Below are 19,708 nucleotides of genomic sequence, written 5' to 3' on the forward strand. Positions count from 1 at the left end.
CAGCCCTGAGTTTAACAATGTTTGCATGTTACAGAACATCTAACCCATGCATTCAAGTATTTTTAGCTTGACACTCAGAGGATCAAACACGTTGCTGTTGGAAACCAGTTGCTTAGTGTTATTTACCTAACCTTGGTGTTTTATTATCTTCAAACCTACACTCACCTAAAGGATTATTAGGAACACCATACTAATACTGTGTTTGACCCCCTTTCGCCTTCAGAACTGCCTTAATTCTACGTGGCATTGATTCAACAAGGTGCTGAAAGCATTCTTTAGAAATGTTGGCCCATATTGATAGGATAGCATCTTGCAGTTGATGGAGATTTGTGGGATGCACATCCAGGGCACGAAGCTCCCGTTCCACCACATCCCAAAGATGCTCTATTGGGTTGAGATCTGGTGACTGTGGAGGCCAGTTTAGTACAGTGAACTCATTGTCATGTTCAAGAAACCAATTTGAAATGATTCGACCTTTGTGACATGGTGCATTATCCTGCTGGAAGTAGCCATCAGAGGATGGGTACATGGTGGTCATAAAGGGATGGACATGGTCAGAAACAATGCTCAGGTAGGCCGTGGCATTTAAACGATGCCCAATTGGCACTAAGGGGCCTAAAGTGTGCCAAGAAAACATCCCCCACACCATTACACCACCACCACCAGCCTGCACAGTGGTAACAAGGCATGATGGATCCATGTTCTCATTCTGTTTACGCCAAATTCTGACTCTACCATCTGAATGTCTCAACAGAAATCGAGACTCATCAGACCAGACAACATTTTTCCAGTCTTCAACTGTCCAATTTTGGTGAGCTTGTGCAAATTGTAGCCTCTTTTTCCTATTTGTAGTGAAGATGAGTGGTACCCGGTGGGGTCTTCTGCTGTTGTAGCCCATCCGCCTCAAGGTTGTGCGTGTTGTGGCTTCACAAATGCTTTGCTGCATACCTCGGTTGTAACGAGTGGTTATTTCAGTCAAAGTTGCTCTTCTATCAGCTTGAATCAGTCGGCCCATTCTCCTCTGACTTCTAGCATCAACAAGGCATTTTCGCCCACAGGACTGCCGCATACTGGATGTTTTTCCCTTTTCACACCATTCTTTGTAAACCCTAGAAATGGTTGTGCGTGAAAATCCCAGTAACTGAGCAGATTGTGAAATACTCAGACCGGCCCGTCTGGCACCAACAACCATGCCACGCTCAAAATTGCTTAAATCACCTTTCTTTCCCATTCAGACATTCAGTTTGGAGTTCAGGAGATTGCCTTGACCAGGACCACACCCCTAAATGCATTGAAGCAACAGCCATGTGATTGGTTGGTTAGATAATTGCATTAATGAGAAATTGAACAGGTGTTCCTAATAATCCTTTAGGTGAGTGTATATACATATATAAAAGGTAAATCTTTAAATTATATTTGCATCTTAATATTTTGTATTTTCACCATGCTACGTTGATTGACTCATTTACACTACAGACGCATCCTAGACCAGTGATCCTTAGAGTGCAAATGGCTATGAGTTTTTAAAATAATAATACAAAAATTATCTTAATATGTTGTAGAGAGGAACAAAAGATAAACAGATTGCTTGACTTGAATTTGAGAACCCCCCCCCCCAGTGCAGACTATAAGATGTATGTTATATTTCTTCTGTATACGAACATCATAACTGATAGGCCTAGTAGGTGGTGATACAGGTTAACTAGTGCACTGCAGGTCTTGCAAATGCAGCCAACCTACTGTCTACATTGTTTTGTTTATTTTCTTAGACATCTTTCGTATTTTCTTGGTATTGATTTCATTATAATAGACAGTTGCCACTGAAGATAAAATGGCTACTTATTTCCTTTGCAATAGAGCTACCCATATGTGTCAAATAATTTGTAGCATTATATTCAGTACAGGCTGTTAGCTACAATAATCTATTGATATCTGTTTAACTTATAGATTGAACAGTGTACATTTACAGAGTGTAAACTGGAGTGTTTTCTTCATGCTTTTTTATATTCATAACAAAATACAAAATAGAAAGCATTTTGCTGGTAAAGATTGATCATTCAAATGTCAGCCATATCATAGGCTATAGTCAGACCATTGCAATCTTCAGAGTGTTTACCTGCATCATACTTGGTTCTTCTAAGAGCACAGATTTATTTAGTATTGACTTGATTTAAAGATTCAGTATAGCTGTTTGTAGCAGTCCCGGCAGAAAAGCATGTTTGAGTGAAGTAAGTAACTTGTAAGTAACTATGTTGAAATCATATTATATATTTATCCATATTTAAATAAAATGGTCCCTCACAGGATTTTTTTTTTTCCCATTTGTTTTATTGGTTTGCCTTTTTCTTTACAGAAGCACAACCTAACTAGGCCCTAGCAGGCACTACAAAGTACACCTACAGTGTATTAACTTTGTCTAAAACTGTTTGTCCTTCTGTCTTCCGTATTTTATTAGTTCTCCATAGAGAACTTTAAGGTTCTTTGTATTGGACATTAGACATGATCTTGAATTGTTTTTTCCCCAACAGTTTTTAAGTTGAAAATTAGCTTTGAAAATGGAAATGTATGCTTTGTTCTACTTTCATGAACATAAGAACGTAAGAAAGTTTACAAACGAGAGGAGGCCATTCGACCCATCGTGCTCGTTTGGTGTCCATTAATAACTAAGTGATCCAAGGATCCTATCCAGTCTATTTTTAAATGTTCCCAAATTTTCAGCTTCAACCACATCGCTGGGGAGTTTGTTCCAGGTTGTGACAACTCTCTGTGTGAAGAAGTGTCCATTTGTGTCCCCGGGTGCGTGTGTCCCTGCTGATCTGGAAAAGCTCCTCTGGTTTGATGTGGTCGATGCCTTTCATGATTTTGAAGACTTGAATCAAGTCCCGTCGAAGTGTTCTATGTTCCAGGGTGAAAAGGTTCAGTTCCTCAGTCTCTCAGTAGGACATTCCCTTCAGACCTGGAATAAGTCTGGTTGCTCTCCTCTGAACTGCCTCTAGAGCAGCGATATCTTTCTTGAAGTGTGGAGCCCAGAACTGTACACAGTATCCAGATGAGCTCTAACTAGTGCATTGTACAGTCTGAACATCACTGCCCTTGTTTTAAATTCTACACTTTTGACAATATACCCTAGCATTCTGTTTGCCTTTTTTATTGCTTCCCCACATTGTTTGGCTGGAGAAAGTGAGTAGTCCACACAGACCCACAATCTTTGGCATTTTTTTTTCCTACATATTCAAAGCACATCTCCAAGGTGTTTCAAGAATCTGAAACAAAGTCATGGTGTTAAATGTGTAGGCAGCACCACAAGGTTTCACTGATTTAAACTTACATAAACCTCAAGCCCTGTAATGAACTGTTGTCCTCTTTATTCACATTAGTTTTAAAAGGCAAATGGTGTTTCCCCACATTGACACATAATGGTTGAATTCAGACACCTCCAGTCAGATGTCTTGTGAAAGCCTCAAGACCATATTGTTAAAGCATTGGTGGAGCCAATGCTTCAGATACAGAAGAAACATATTTGTTCACGTTTTTATTAAAATGCTTTTAATATTCAAAGACTTTTCTTCCTTTAATACGATAGGCTTGTTTTGTTTGTGGATCAGTCTGTGCCTTGATTTTCCCTTGGAAAAGTGTTTGTGTCTGAAATGAAAGGAAGGCTATACTTTCAAGTATCCATGGACATCATGATATTTCTAGATATTTGTAATAGTGTAAAAACATCTTAAGAGATGAGTTTTATTTTGTGCCCCAGGCAAACGTAAGCACATTCCAAAGTGGTCAAGGCCCCATTCATTGTCGTATGTGCATGGAAGTATTGGCCTTAAATTGGCGTCATCACTTTGCTATCTAACATTTACATTACCCAGTGATAAAAAAGGCTCCAGAACTTTGGCAATTTGAAAGTGTTACATTTGGCAGCCTGTCATTGCTTGGCTAATTTTCACCTGTTTCCATCAAATATAATCTATGTTCTCTGTAGTTTAGCTATCTGCTAAGGCTGTTTTATAGTTTCTATTGAGTTTTTGCATATAGGTTGCATAAAATGTAAAGCTACAGTCATCTGTTTATGAATTATTAAAAATCTGATCATCGTAGCATAGTCAGCAAATCACTGGTAAATTCAATATTTAGAAACCATAAGTTTTCATAATCAGTTCATTTAGTGTGCCAGAAATAGTGGTGATTTTCATTAGAGGATGAAAATATCTACAGGCAGGTTACATGCTTATTGTACTTGCAGGTTGTTTTCAGTGTACTGGCAAATAACCCTCATGTCCAATTTATTTTCAACATAGAAACATTTCCTTTTGCTGTCCTTACATTTCTTATGTATATAAGACGAGCTGTGATATTTACAGAAAGCTATGTGGCAGTAATACAGTTCCTTCTTATGGATACCTTAGGCAAGTCTCTGTTTAGTGTTTACATGTAACGGTTGATCGCATTCTTCACAAAACAGTGAAGCATTGTATATTCGAGTGCATGACAAAAAAAGGTTGCTTTCAAAATATCGTGAAACGGCATATGGTTTCAAATGTCATAAACCTGTCAGTATCATAGGCACCAATTTACATTGCACATCTTCATTAATTTACACAGTTTGTACGTTTTTTTTTAGCAGACACCTTTACGCAAAGTTCTGTTGAATTTCCACTCTTACTTTGCCAGTAGATGCTAAGGAAGTTAGCTAAGTGCAAAGGATGGTTCAGTCTATTCTGAATTTATTTTTAGGTCATAACAAAATAGCAGAAAGATAAAGCAGGATTTCAATGTCTGTTTAGGCATCCCAAGCAGAAATGACAGAGGAGCAATTTGAAATGGTAACCTCTGAATACTTTACTTTGTTTTTGCCAAAAATCTTTTCAGTGTGTCCAGGGATATAGTGCAGATCTATCGGTGTCTACATTTACTTGCCACCCATTGATGTGCTTTTCCATTATGCTGTAGGTTTTACATGTATGGATTGAGTTTAGGATTGTTCCCAAGTCCGACATGAAATTTCATGTTATGACTGTTATGGCTGCTGCTTTTGTTAAAAGTAGCATAACAAAAACAAAGAAAGAGGAGACAGAAATTTACAGTCTCAAAAATGTACAGTTGTCTGTTAATTAATTCAAGCCTGTTTCTGGTTATAGCTCTATGTTGTAAAGATTCATCAAGGTATGTCAATTTGTTTTATTTTACAAAGTTCTCTAGGAAATGGTGTCTCCTGTGAGATGCAGGTGCATTGATTGTTGGAAGGCTAATTAAATCTGTTTACCTGGGGTTTTTAATTGTTTATTTTTAGTATAGTAAAATAACTCTGTAAAGAACTGATACTTAAATATCACATTTTCTCTGCCTATGTTTAAAACTCAAGAGGGATTTTATATTTTTCTCTTAAGACTGGACTATGAAATGCTTATTTTTCATGTTATGAGAGGATGTTCAATGACAGATGCAAATAAATAAACACTCCAGCTGTTACATGATTTGACTTCTGTCCTTTGTTAAACGTTATCAGCATCAGTGCTTCAGCATTAAGGTACACAATGGGTTAAGTTTACAGCCTCAGTACTAGCTTGTTTTGCGTATGACTTCTGCATGGAACACCATCTTTATAGTACTTGATGTGGTTGTACCACATGTGTAAAATGGAGATTTTTTTAAGTCTGGATAAAAGGGAAGCTGATAATAACATGTCCTGTGTGTGGTTGTAGGATGCACTGCAGGCTGTGCAGAGCTTCCTGTCAAGCTGAATGTTCTGTGGAAATGTCAACGCAGAGACTAGTAAGGAGTAACTCTGTCCTGTCTTACTTCTTACTAAGCCATTCGTCATGACATTGAATGTGTTACTGCAGTGGTTTACATTGCTGATTACGTAGTAGGCTTCCTATATTGGATCTGGTTTCATGCTCTTCAGCAGTTTTGTATTTGACAGTTACACTGAGGCTAGCTAGCATAATGGTATCGTCACACTCTGACATGTGGTTAACATTTTTGACATCTTTTAATACCAATTTACAATATAAATTGCAGTGACCATCTAGGCAGCCTAGGTAATGTGATGACTTGACTTTCACCAAACCCTGGTGTGGTTGAAGCCCCTTGATACACCCCCTGACCTCTTGAAAGTGAATTCAGTACAATTAAAACTGTGAATACAATTTAAAACTCAACAGTATGTAATAAAATAAAAGAAACAACAGTAACTTAAGCAGTTGTAGTTAGACTTGGGGATGTCTAATTCTGTCTGAAACCCTGTTTTTATATATTCTCCTTGTGGTGTGAAAAGGAAGGATTCAGAGTCAAAGGTTAGCCTATCTTCCTTCAAAGTTTAGGCTAACATATGTTGTATTTGTATTTCTTACCTGAAAAACAAACTAATATATATTTATATTAGTTATTTAAAAACTGACTTTCTGATATAAAACATGGAAGTTTGTGTCAAGGGTAATTAATTTGCAAAAACTGTTAGTTTTTCTTGTGCAATGATGTCTGTACACAGCACACAGTGTCATCTGTGACTGTGCTTTACAATGAACTAACTTTTCTTTTGGATGCTTGTTTAAAAAAAAACAAAAAAAACAATTTTATCCATTTGCAGAAGTCTACATCATAGATTAATATTTAGAAAAATATCAAAATGTGAAACATTGGATTAAAAACATTGGATTACCTATTCTTAACTCCATGCAACACGGGTGTGGCAGTATGCAGGGGAGTATAATGGAGCACAATGCTCTCACTGATTTTATTCTCTGTTGCTAAACTAATCTGTCCACCTGCAAAATGCCCTAGAATATAAAGCTATCTGATTCTCCACTGTGCAGGTTAGCAGGAGAGATAACAAGGACACAATCATTCCCACACTGCTCTGGCAAAATGCCTGAGATCCAGTTCCCTTTCAGACCAATCTGAGCAGTCCTGCTACCAAATATCATACCCTGTACGTTTCTTTCACAAACATAGAGCTTTGCATAAAGCTGAACTGAGTGCTATATGATGGGATATTGAGCTTGGTGCTTCATGTTTTATTGTTTATGTATAAATTACATATAATTATAATTGTAATAATAATAAAAACAAATGTTGCTCTTTCTTTTTCGTTTTCTTCTTTTTTTAAACCTTTGTCTGTTTTAAGTTGCTGATGATAATTCACAGATAAGAGGTTAGATGAAACGGAATCTGAATGTGTTTAGATCTTTTGTTACGTAGAATCCTTTTTATTTGTATTTTTTGCTTACAATAAAAGTACTTCTTTGCATTACATTATCCTCCATTATGAAAATTCTGTTTGATGTACTGTATGTATGCAAATGGTTTTGATGCTGTTGGTACAAACAATAATGCAGTTATTCCTAAAACAAAAGCAACACAAATATGTTACATCATTCATATTTGTGTACTGTTGTATTCACAACCTGTTTTTTGTTTGTTTTCGCTTTTCAAAATTTCTTCTAAGAATCAGCACTCCAGAACATGCCTGCTGAGTAAGATATTTAAAAGTAAACCACAGTTTATTGTCAGTTTACCAATAATAGAATTATAATAGCAACTCATCATTTCTTTAAATAAATAAGAAAATAAAATAATTACTCACTGATTGCAGGAATGGACCTACAGTTGAAGATAAAATATGAGGATTAAGAAAAAAAAGACAGATCTCCTACTCTAAATTGATATGGTTGAGTGGTTTCCCTTCATAACATAAAATACTGTGGCTGTTGGTTTGTGTCTATTGCAAGCTTTGGGCCAAACAATAAAATTGAATCTATTTTTATAACTGCAAATATTTTATCCTTGGAAGAAAATGTCATACATTTCAGTTTCATTACCTAATCATTAAACAGGAAAAATTACATAAATTAGAAGACATTTTATGTGGCTTATGATGATGTCATAACTTTTAACAATGAGCTTCAGAGTTACATAGGTGTGACAAAAAGCTTGGTATTTTTTGTTGTGATGTGGTTTAGTTCTAGTTTAGTTTAAAAGTAAGTTTATTTTTGGCTTTATGGTTTAAAATAATGTAATTTCAGGTGTTTCATTAGACAAAAAACTTTTTGTGGTGTGGTGTTATCAGATACTGTAAATCCGATAATGTATTTTTTCACTGTCAGAATTGTCACTAGTGGTCTAGCTGGATTTTCTGTACAAATTAGGTGGGGGGGCGAACAAGCAAACATTCAACATACCATCCTGATTAAAACATGCCATTGAGATATTACTCTCGTCTTGGACTCCTGTGTGGTGTAGACTCTCCACTATGGCTTCAGTTTGCCCCTTTTGAATTTTCTCTGCTCTGTTTTGGTCAGGGGATGGACTTTTAACTTTTCCATGATCTTGTAAAAATAGCAAAATTAATCACTTTCCCAGTGTGGGCCATCAGACTACACTGGCCGTTGTTCTGTGGATCGGCATAGTGGGGTTAATCATCAACAAAAAATCCAGTTCTGCCCTCTGTCTGGCTGTATAGTCAACTGTGGAGCCCTGGTTTTGTTCAGGATTGTGGTTGAGACCTGTGAGCAGACACTGTTACAGTTACCAGGGGTTTCGCTGGCAGTGGGACAAAAAGTACTACCTCTCATGGCCCAATAAAGCCGTTTATTGAAGACATGACTGAGTAGCATAGCTGAAGAATGAACAATAAACCCCCATATTAAGGATATATTTCAATGACCCAAAGGACTAATAAATCACTGTCACTGGAGCAGTTTTATTTTATTAGCAACATTATGGCGGTATTATGGGGCTGGATCAAGTAGCTGACTTGTACGAGGCTTGAAACGTTACAGGGATGGCTAACATGTGAGCCTTGAGACTGGTTGTGGTTTAAGTGTATGACATCAGGATTGAAACACATTGGCACCACCTATTCAATGTCAGTCTCCATTTAACTGAAAAAATATACAATATACAAAAATATAAAATTCACTTAGTGGATCTATTGCTCTAGCACAAGTATTTTTGTTTCAGTTTAATTTGATGGACTGTGCATAAAGATAAACTACAGCTATTTCCTTCAGTAATATTCACCTTTAAGCTGCAGCCTACTTTCTAGACATATGTGTAATAAATGGGATCCTTGCTAGGCATTGTACATTGAACTTGTTTCTATATTCCATCTTTGTATGTTGTTGCTTTGTTCAGATAAATGATTGACTATTTCAAGAAATTGATTGCCTTAAAAAAAATCAATCTCTTTGCACTTTGATGAACACAATTAACACAGGAACTGTTTGGTAAATACTGTGCAGGAAAAGTTATTTTTGTAAAGTGTGGCAGAGCTTTGTTTGTTTCCCTTTAAAGTAATATTCCTTGCAATTCAGTAGTTGCCAAAACTGTACCTATGATATTGTAATTATTGTTTTTTGTTTTGTGATCAGTATTGTGTTGGTGTTATTATTACTTATGAAGAGAACTGGACTGTGAGTTGTTCCTTCCATTACAGCTAAATTTAAATATAAATATAATAACTTAAAGATGACAAGATGTTATACTTTTAATATCAGTCATATGCCATTTTAACCGTATTTTTACTTTTAACTTATTTTCCATCTGTTATTTGTATGCAGAGCAGAGTTTTTGACAACCATATATTTAAGTGTAGAGTAGTTGGTGACAAGCTATTGGATGCAAGATTTGTTCTGGGTGTTGTTTGAGACCATAAGCCTTTAACCCAGAGCAGGTTTGGTGACTTTTAAGAGCAAGTTATATATGACAAATATTTCTACAGGCCTATTAAAACTGGAGTATTATAAAGTTAATTTTGACACTGCAAATCAGTTCAAATTATTAGTTGTGTAGTATTTTTAATTAAGAGAGATTTTTCTAATGTATAACAAATAAATAAATGTTTTGATCAATTTTACCTCTATTGGGGTATTGGCTTAGAACATACTCTTGGCTCACAAGTATGGGGTAATTCTTTTAAAATAGAAATTTAGTAATTCCTTTTTGCTTATTTAAATAGGACTGTTACACAGATTCACTCAGACTTTGTGTTTGAGAGGAAAATCGTGGCGAAAATTATGGTAGTACTAGCTATACTGATAGGTTAGGCAGTAATGGGAGAAGGACTTGGAAGGACCTGTTTTACAACCTAGAGATTACAACCTAAAGGCTTGTCATGTACTCATCCATGCATTGCCCATTTTTCTCATGTTTATAGTTTTGCTGAAAATGTTGTTAAGTTAGTGGAAGTCAGACATTTATAGCCTGTAAATGTGCTTGTTCACTGCAGAAGTGTCAGCTAAGGTGAGTGGACTTTATAAACTGGCCATTCCATTGTGTGTTTAAGTAGCTCACAGTAATAAGGCTGCATTTCAGACATACAGCATCTGACGATGTTTGTGCTTTTCCATTAAGGATCATGGGATGGCATGTGATCGCTTTCTAAGGTTGTCTAAAATGGCATTATTCAAAGAACAACCTCAAGTCAAGACACCAGAAGTGTTTGCTTTATAACCAACCTCCTGTTCATTAATATAGCTCAACCCAGAAGTATTTTTGCTTTCATTACTTTGCCCTTTAAAAAATATATAAAAATAAATACAAAAGTATACTTTTTTGAATCTTGAAATTTGTATTGAGCCATTTTGTTCAATCAGTCTTTTCATATTGATTATTGGGGGATTTTTTATAAAGTAATATACACAATCTGTCTTTGATTAAAGGACCTGGCTTAAGTTAAAGCACTGTGGAAGGCAGACATACCGGCACAGTGCTCGCTCCAGTCTCGGCTCCACTTAAGAAGAAGCCTTTGCAGTTGTCAAAACATTGCAATCTCATTGTCCAGAGATCATAATCACTGACTAGAGCCCACTTGTGTAATTTATATTTTGTTGCAGTATTTTTGTATGTGTGTGTGTTAGTGAAAAGATTTACCCAGTAGCCCAAATAAAAGGCCATTCACTCGTCACACACTGACACAGTAATGAGCCCCTGTATATTGTTTGGGCAGTGTTACATATCAAATCAAATATGTTCAGGAAAAGTATATATGACATTTAAATATATAGAAGCTGTAACAATAGCAGTATGGGAATTGACAGCTTGGTTAAAGTATGTCGTTCAGAAGAAATACATTACTTCTACATGATATTCTGCATTTGTGAAATAGCCCTAGTCATTAAAACAGTATCTACTGTTGACATTCTTGCTAGGAACAGTTTATCTGGCTCCCAGAGGTATTTGCACTTTGGTGTACAGTCCCATGTCGCTTTTTACTGAATAGCTATGAGACCCTTATTCGGGACAAAAAGCACTGTATACAAGCAAGTACGTGTTCTGTGTTCAGTCTAGGTTTATGCGACCTTGATGATTTCTTAATAATTGTACATCAAGGGGGTTCATATTTATTTTATATTTATTTTAAATATTAATACATCTAATCTACTGCTGGTGTTATGCTCACAATTCCATTAATGAGGGTGGCCGTGCGGTGTGTTGTGGTCAACTCCAGTTTGGTGCTGTATCCCTGAACTGCAGGACATCCTTGAGCCCAGACCGGGCTTTATGAAGCAGGTGCTGGTCTCTCGTGGACTTGGCCTACATTCATCCTGCAGTGCTTGTAGTTTACTGCCCAGTCTGAACACAGAAGAGGAAAACCACAGAGTAAATGAGCTAGGTCAAAAAAAATAAGGACAGGAGCCAAGTCAGGAATGTGAGATTGAAAGAAACATTGAAACCTGCAGACTTATAGGATATAAATTTAGCGTCCTTGTGAGCGCTGTGAAGGGAAGGCGTTGTAGAGGGGTGCAATGGTGGGCAAGAACCCACACAGGCTTCAGGAAACTGTGCCAAATCATCACAAGGGAGGGTATCCAAAAGTCAGGCAGTGCATATTTAAAGACTAACTAAAAAGAAAAACTAAAGCAATAGATGATTTGCAGTTTTGTATCTAAGAATTATGAGCTTCACAGCCTAGAAATATGAGTGCTTTTTCACATCCAACTTGTGTGCACTGACTGACAGCAGTGAGTGATCGCCGGCTTCAAAACATGTTCTGTGTAAGTACAGACAAAGGCCTGGACAAAATCAAAACTGTGACTAATTTGCCAATTGCTAATTACTATTACAATACTTAATGACAGCTTTTTGTTTGATAGAGGATTCTTTCCTTTATACAATAAAAGCCGCCATCAAGAATTGTGTTTCTAATTTGTTATTGGAGGCAAGACTGAAGTTTTGATATGCTGCAGGCCTGAGGATGCTGTTTCCTACACTTGTTAACTTGCACACGTATGTCTTTGCTAAATTGTGTAGCCAAAATGGGGGAAGTCTTGGATATGAAGTTGACAACTTTAACCTTTCTTTAAATAAAACTTTTTTTATGCACTTCACACTTATGTGAGGAAGTGCTGATAACGATTTATGTAACAAGTTATCCTGGGGGAGAAAATATGAATTGAAATGGAATGCATTGAATATGAATCTATGAATCTAAGAAAAGGAATTGTGTCTATTGGATAATGATCCTCTAAACCTCTATATCTCTATGTTTTGCTCTTGGTGATGTGTTCTCAAAGAAAGGTCAGAGATGAGTAAACATTGCTATAGGAATGATCTGTATGTGGTGGACCGTATTTCCAGCACTGCAGTTGTTGCTACAGTACTTAAGAGACGAGTGACATCTCTCAAATTTTGCTGCTAATCCTTGGTATCGCTGCAAACGACCGTGTGTAGCTTGCTCGTACTCGTGCTGTGTGTCAGTCATCAGGACTGTAACTGTGCCTGTAACGAGTCGGTCAGGCTCCAGTGACATCATGCTTCTGCTTTTAGTACTGGCTCACAATGTCTTTCACACAGCAGAGGTTGTGCTGGATCTCTGGCAGAAGTCAAGTCATCTATTCCCTGTGCACTGCTGTGATTTTTTAGTTTTAGAGACTAAATCGCACAAGTTCATTAGTAGATGTAAAATGCAAAAAGTTGCATACATCCTTTGACAACACAGACATTTGCTTTTCACCTCTTTATGTAATCACTTTGAAAGATATGATACATCAAGTGTTTTTGTTGTGTTCTTTTTTTTTTTTTAAGAAATGACACAACCTTTTCTTGCAGTGTACACTTTCTAGCCCCCTCTCTGTATTCCGTGAGTAATTGGAATAAAAGCTCTTCTGATGTCTTGGGGATGTGAGCCGCGTGCGGAGTATAACTCTGACTGTGCTGGACTGCACAGGGCTGAAGGTTGTGATGGTATTAGTGTGGATTCTTGTGTAATCTGGATAAGGACAAAAATATCTTGAAGGTGACTAGGGAGGAGGCTGTGGTACTGCAGAAGGAGTCATAAGCTTGTTTACCTTTTAATTACATTGGAACTTGTAATTAATAGAATATTCTTATGTTCAGATATCTAGTAAAGACATTAAAGGCAAATTAAAGGTTGTTTTAGGGTAGAATATTTAACATATTTAAAGATATAGCCTGTGTAGTTTTTACCACAATTATGTAAAGTTATGTCAGATGATTAGTGACTTTGAAGATTTCTGCTCTTTGACTAAGCTATAAAAGTGGGTGACAATCTGTATTTCTGCAAAAGCGCCCTTTATACCCTGTAAATACAAACATCTGTTTGGTTTTTAAATTATTCTTGAATTATAATGCATTATTGCAGAAGAAACACATTCTTGAATTATTATGCATTATTGCAGAAGAAACACATATGTCTGGATAACTGAAGCTGAAGTCAATAGTTATTTAATTGTTTGTTGTAATAAATCAATTCAGACAATTCATTTATTTTGCATTCCTTTAAAAAGGATCACCATCTTGAGGTGCTTATTGATACAGTGTGCACCAGCAAAGCAGAGCAACTGTGCATATACAATTAGCTAGCAAGACATCCAGACAAAACTGTTCCTCTGATAGGAACAGGGCAGTTACATACAAGCTGATGTCACAATGCTTTTCACAGCAGACACTGGCATCCTTGGAATTTTTGCATAATTGTAATCACCTGACAGCTGCATCACATGGTAACCTGGCACTCACACTGTTACGTCAGATTATAGTGTTATGGATTGAGAGATCAGAGATTGGAAACTTACATTATAACTGTAGATATTCACAGAATAATTCACATGCACATTTTCAATTTTCCATTAAAAAAACTAACAAACCCCGTGAAATATTTTACTATTTCTGCAAGTATTAACATGTCCTGAACTGTGTTTTGATTATTTCACGTGCTTTTGCGCAAAGACTCTCTTGTTTCTCTTTGCTGCAGAGGATTCGACTTTAATGCACCTTTTACAATGTAAAACAGTCATGGGCACAGTGACAACATTCAGAGCAAAAGCCGAACTTGTGAACAAATTGGCTTTTCATTTGATTTTACATTGCACGTGTAGAGTGAACAAGCTGAGCTAGCTTGGGGCTCTGCATAGGTACCCTGAAGAGTCGCAGAAATCCAGAGAGAGATGCACCTCCAATCAAAAGGGTTTTATTATAAGCAGCTTCAAGGAAGAGGTTCAAGAGGTGATCTCAAGACAAACAAGGCAGGGAGGACAGTGTGAATGAAAGTCTGCGTCGAGATGGTCAGAATGTGACTGCTTGCCTTTCTTCACCATCACACATTGTGTTTTAGCTCCAAGTGAAGGATATTGTCTTCTTCCTTAAATAATTTACCCACAAAAAATAAACCTGTAGAGTTACTGACAATCTTCTTGCGTGTATTTTTGGTGGAGGGGTAAACATTGTCTGTAAACAGTTATTGTAAATGTATAACCTCATTCTTGACTTTTGGAATTCCACATTTTAACATATGTATAACTTTTCATAACAGACCAAAAAATTCCAGCATCTCTAAGTATAACTTTGGAAGTTTTTAAAATCTGTAACTCATTTGTTCTGTATTGAGTGGTAATCATCAACATGAAATGGCAGGAACTAAAGCTAACAATTAAAACAAGCTCATTGCTGCACGCTGTATTGACTTTCGAGCGAGCATTCCACTTTTGTGAACTCTTTAATCTTTGTGCGTTGTTAAAGTATGTTTCATCAAATCAAGGTTTCATGGCTCAAAGCTAACAGTTTACACAACCAGGGCAGTTCGTTTTCTGGGCAGTAACTGGCTGGAGAAAACTTAGGCTTTATAAAGTTGAAGAGATTACTTTCTTCTTTCTTTTACATATTAATTTGGAGAGCATCTTTTAGTCACATAATTTTCTTTACTAAGTACTACACTACTGGATGGCTATTAGTATAAATACTACAAATTGAGCATAAAGAGCTGTCTGTTTCTGTTACTGAATGTGTTACCGACTCCTAGAAAAATATTTATTATTCTATAATTTGACACCTCTGGCTTCTGTGAAATTAAAATGACTAAAAATAGCAATATTAAATTACCTTTCGCAAACTGTTTGTACTACCTGTCTCTTTTTACCTCACTAATAATAGCTGTTATTTCTGTCTCAAAACAAAACAAAACAGAAATGTCTCTTTTGTATACCCTGTCACCTTCTGTCTGTTCAAGTATTTCTGCCTTTGGGACATTTATTGCAAACATTACTAAGCGGTCTCTTCACACTGGCGTGATGCCATCAGCTTAACATCAGCACTACCTAAACCCGTGCTGGAGAAAGCCACTCCTGATCCCAGCCAGCTGTGTGACTGCAGGCCCATCTCCAGCCTGCCCCTCCTGACTAAGATCTTTAAGTGTGTGGTGGCTTCATAGTTACATGAACCTTTTGGGCTTCAATAATGTCTATGAACCGTTTCAGAGTGGATTTCGTCATGGCCACAGTACACAAACAGCTCTTGCCAGGTTTGGGAAGGCACTGCTGAGGTCTGGAGCCTGCAGTTGGCTTTAAAAAAATAATAAATTGTAGCATTTTACACTACTGGTAATTGATTTCTAATTGATAGGTCAGAAATGTTTGGACTGTCAGATATTGTTTTGGTCTGATTTACATCCTGCTGCTGAAATAGACAATAAACCTAGTTCTCTTCTTATATTTTCCTCTGAACCTGTGCTTATCAACAATATATACTGTCTCTCAGGGCTCTATATTGTTGTTATTGTTATTGCTATTATTATTATTATTATTTAATATATATACTCTCCTTAGGGTGAAGGTAGAAGTTTCAATTCCATTTCTATGCTTGTACTATTGACGCGAGTCTCTGAGATGTCCTGAGTTTGCAGAATGTGTTCTGTGTTTTTGTGTCTAGATTTGGGAATCTGTGACCTAAGCTTATTGGATATTTGATCCTATCTTCACTATTGTAGCCTTTTCTTATTATTTGTTTCTAATAATTACTTATTGTGTGTCCGAATAATGGAGGTAATTCATGCTCTTTATCCTTTCATTGTGTTTAATAAGAAACCTATTCCAAGCCCAAGTGAATCATTATCAGCTGTGATTGATAATGTGCTGTACCCCTGTGGTGGTTTTAGATCTAGTTTCATTGCAATAAATGCAAACATGGTTTCGCATGATTTTACTATTAGCTCTGATTAATACAAGGAAATTGCATGTCACATGGAAATGTGTTAAGCACTTTGTTCACAATGGAAACTTATAGATAAGTCACATTTAAATATCAGTGTTTTATTGTTGACAGAGTTGAAAGATTAGATACTTAGATATTGCCCTTTATACCATGCTGCTCGTTTTCTGAGAACGTTCCTGTTCTTCTTGTCTTGTGTTTCTCTCTCCCCTGAGCTAAGCCCTTGGTTCCCCTGCGACAGGCCAGTTACAGTCACTAAGCTATATTACACACCCAGTCGACACAACTCCACTTCACTGTGTGATCAAAGTGTGTGTCTCAGTGCTTAGTATGTAACAGAATTTCAGTTATTACATTTTTTTGAACTATTGGAAAACACTGGTGAATTTAGCATTTTTAAAAACATGAAACAAGGTAAAATCAAATCAAATTTATTTGCTCTTGTTCTGAGATTTGTCCCTTTAATCTCTCTATCTTGTGCTTTGCGTTACTGTTTTGGCTAACTGGCATTGCTCTTTATCAGGGCCTTGAATTTAGAATCATGCTAATGGGAACAAATCTGCTATTTCAAATAAAAAGATGCTACATTCCAGAACTTTTCAGTTTCGCTATTTTAATATATGAACGTCCTTTAGTGTGTGTGTGTGTGTGCGCGCGTGCGTGCGTGCATGCGTATGGGTCTGTGCATGCGTGTGGGTGAGTACATTGGTGGGTGTGGGTGTGTGTGCGCGTTGATGGGTGTGGGTGTGCGTGCATGTGTGTGTAAAATAAATAAATACAGAGAGCTTAAAGGTGACTATAATAAACCTAAGGTCTTCTTAAAGTAAAATAAGCAGTGCAGAAGGCAAGTCAATCCCTTTGTTTCCAAGCTGAATATGTTTTAAAATTGCACTCCTGAATTCTCTGTTCCCCATGAGAGGTGGCGGCTGCCATGATGTCACAGACCTTCTTTTACCAGCTGAGAAACAGTCCCATCACAGCCTGGCTTTCATCAACACAGTCTACTGCTGGCCATTGTTTAAAGGACTGTGTTTATTTTGTAGTTTTAAGTTATATTGAGTGGAAGTTCACATATACCTTTATCCAAATTTGACTATGTTATTTCAGAGTTTAAAGTCCAGGAGACTACAGCTGATTAAGGGATTGCCAATACAATGATTTATGTTGCAGTTTATATATGGACCCTATGAATCTGACACTGAATTATTATAATTAAATATTATTATTTTTATTATTATTATTTTACTTATTTCCCCTAATAAACATGCAGAGTGAAGTGTGTTCTGAATAGGCTGTTTTTTCACATTCAAATGTTGTTCTTGTTTTTTTGGTGTTTTTGAGTGGTTTTGAATGCAACAATCATCTGTAAGAGATGTATTTGCTTAGAGATTTAAAGATAAAATTATATATAAACCCATTATTAATAGTTAACTGTATGTTATTGTACAGTATTAGATGTGTCTGGCCATGAAAACATCAGACTCAGAGCTGATGTTCCTTGTTAATCATCATAAAGCTGATCTGCCTTGGTGATACTGTAGTGCATATCTCTGAATCATATACGGTAGCTTGCCCTGAGGTTTTTTGCTTGAACGCAGTCTGTATAGAAATGTGTTTACTTAAAAGCATATCAAAACTACTAGTACAGATTTTATATTTTAAAGAAAAATAAAGGGAATTTATTTAATCGAGCGAGTGAAAGAGAGTGAAAGAATGAAACGCAGAGAGAAAGAAAGTCACTATCATCCTACAGTGGTCTGGGTGCAGTGTAAGAGGCATGTGATACTGCCGAGGCATTCGTTTCCTTGTTTAAATTAGGTTTCAGTACACGCTATCTACAGATGACGGTGGGAACTTTTCTAGTTAGCTTCTGAAGGGATTGCAGTAATTGGTAACAGCTTGCAAAAGCCCCATGTGGATGAATAAAGCAGACCCAGTATCCAAGGTCCTTACAATGTATATGAAGCTACATATATGCACATGAAAAATGCAGTGGATAACGAAGAAAACTTAACATTGTGATTCGGGGGCCTTCATTTGTTTTTAGAGTGATCTATTTTGTTTCTCATTGACCTAAACCCACAGCAAAATGTTTAATTCAGTAAGTTAGTTTTCTGTTTAACTTCATTATACGAGAAAGTGGAAATGCTATATGTGTGTGGACTTAAAATGCTGTTTTTAAAGACTCCAGTTTATTTCTAACCTAGTACCTAAGGTAAAGTAATAGTAGCTGGGCTGTACTGTGACCTTGGTCTTTGGAACCTACAGTAAATGTCTTTAACTGTGAACATGCATTAAAAACTAATTTTGCATTATGTTTTACTTTTGCTAAGTTTGTTTTCAAACCACACAATACATGTTGTATGTACTCTGCTACCTGGGGAAAGAATGCATCTGTTTACCTTAGGGAGGTAATCCCTCTTTCCTTTTAATGATTGCTAGCTCTGCTGTTGCACTGAAGACTGGCATAGTCGTTTTAAAGCAAAATGTTCTCCCCATTTTATGGAGGTAATTGTTAAAGTTTAAGTAAGTGAAATTAGACCAATTAAATCTATTAGGAAAAATCAATCATAGGAGAGATAAGTCTTTAAGTACTTTGTAATTGTAATTGTAGAAGTTTGGTTATCTCTACCTCTGACGAAATAAAAAAAGATGTACTTTTACTTGGTAGAGATTGTTTTCTTATTAATGTGCAGTTTTACTTTAACACTTTAACATTTGTCAAGACATTTGTCTTTGTAGAGAGTTTTTTTCTTTCATTTAGTTTCATTTTTCAATGTTAAAGGATTTTGGATACCACGGAAAGGAGGCTGTTCCAGGTGTGTGATCTTTACAAGCTACCCCTATAACGTGAAACAGTCTCTCTATCGCACTTTCTCTCTCTAGGGTGACTTTGTTTCTCTTAACCAGCCTCCCCAAAGTGCAGACATGTCACCCCTCTCTCAGGACAAAACTTGAGTGGTAATTAATACACAGTGTGACATAGATCACCAGGAAACCTATAAATCTACACCACCTGGGGTCTAATGGTTCTAGGTCATATTTTATAACTTAATAAACTATATCGCCCTAGATGACTAACATCGCTACATGTAGAAATGTTGTCCCAAAGCGTCTCCAAACAGATGAATGTTAAATTAACGTCTCAGAAGACTGACATTTTAGAACTCCTCTTTAAGAAAAGAGCTTTGGGTTTCTTAAAAATGATGAGGGAATACAGCAAATTAGACATGCAATCATTTTATTGGTGATGTGCATATTTCAA

The 19,708-nt window shown here is 36.6% G+C and overlaps 1 protein-coding gene across 2 annotated transcripts in view; it reads left to right on the top strand.

Annotated features, from left to right (window-relative positions):
* Positions 1-19,708, top strand: part of pde8a (phosphodiesterase 8A) — a 62,783-nt gene that overhangs the window by 10,762 nt on the left and 32,313 nt on the right. The window lies entirely within an intron of this gene.

This window comes from Amia ocellicauda, chromosome 4 (assembly GCF_036373705.1).
Source record: "Amia ocellicauda isolate fAmiCal2 chromosome 4, fAmiCal2.hap1, whole genome shotgun sequence".
Taxonomy (NCBI): Eukaryota; Metazoa; Chordata; class Actinopteri; order Amiiformes; family Amiidae; genus Amia; species Amia ocellicauda.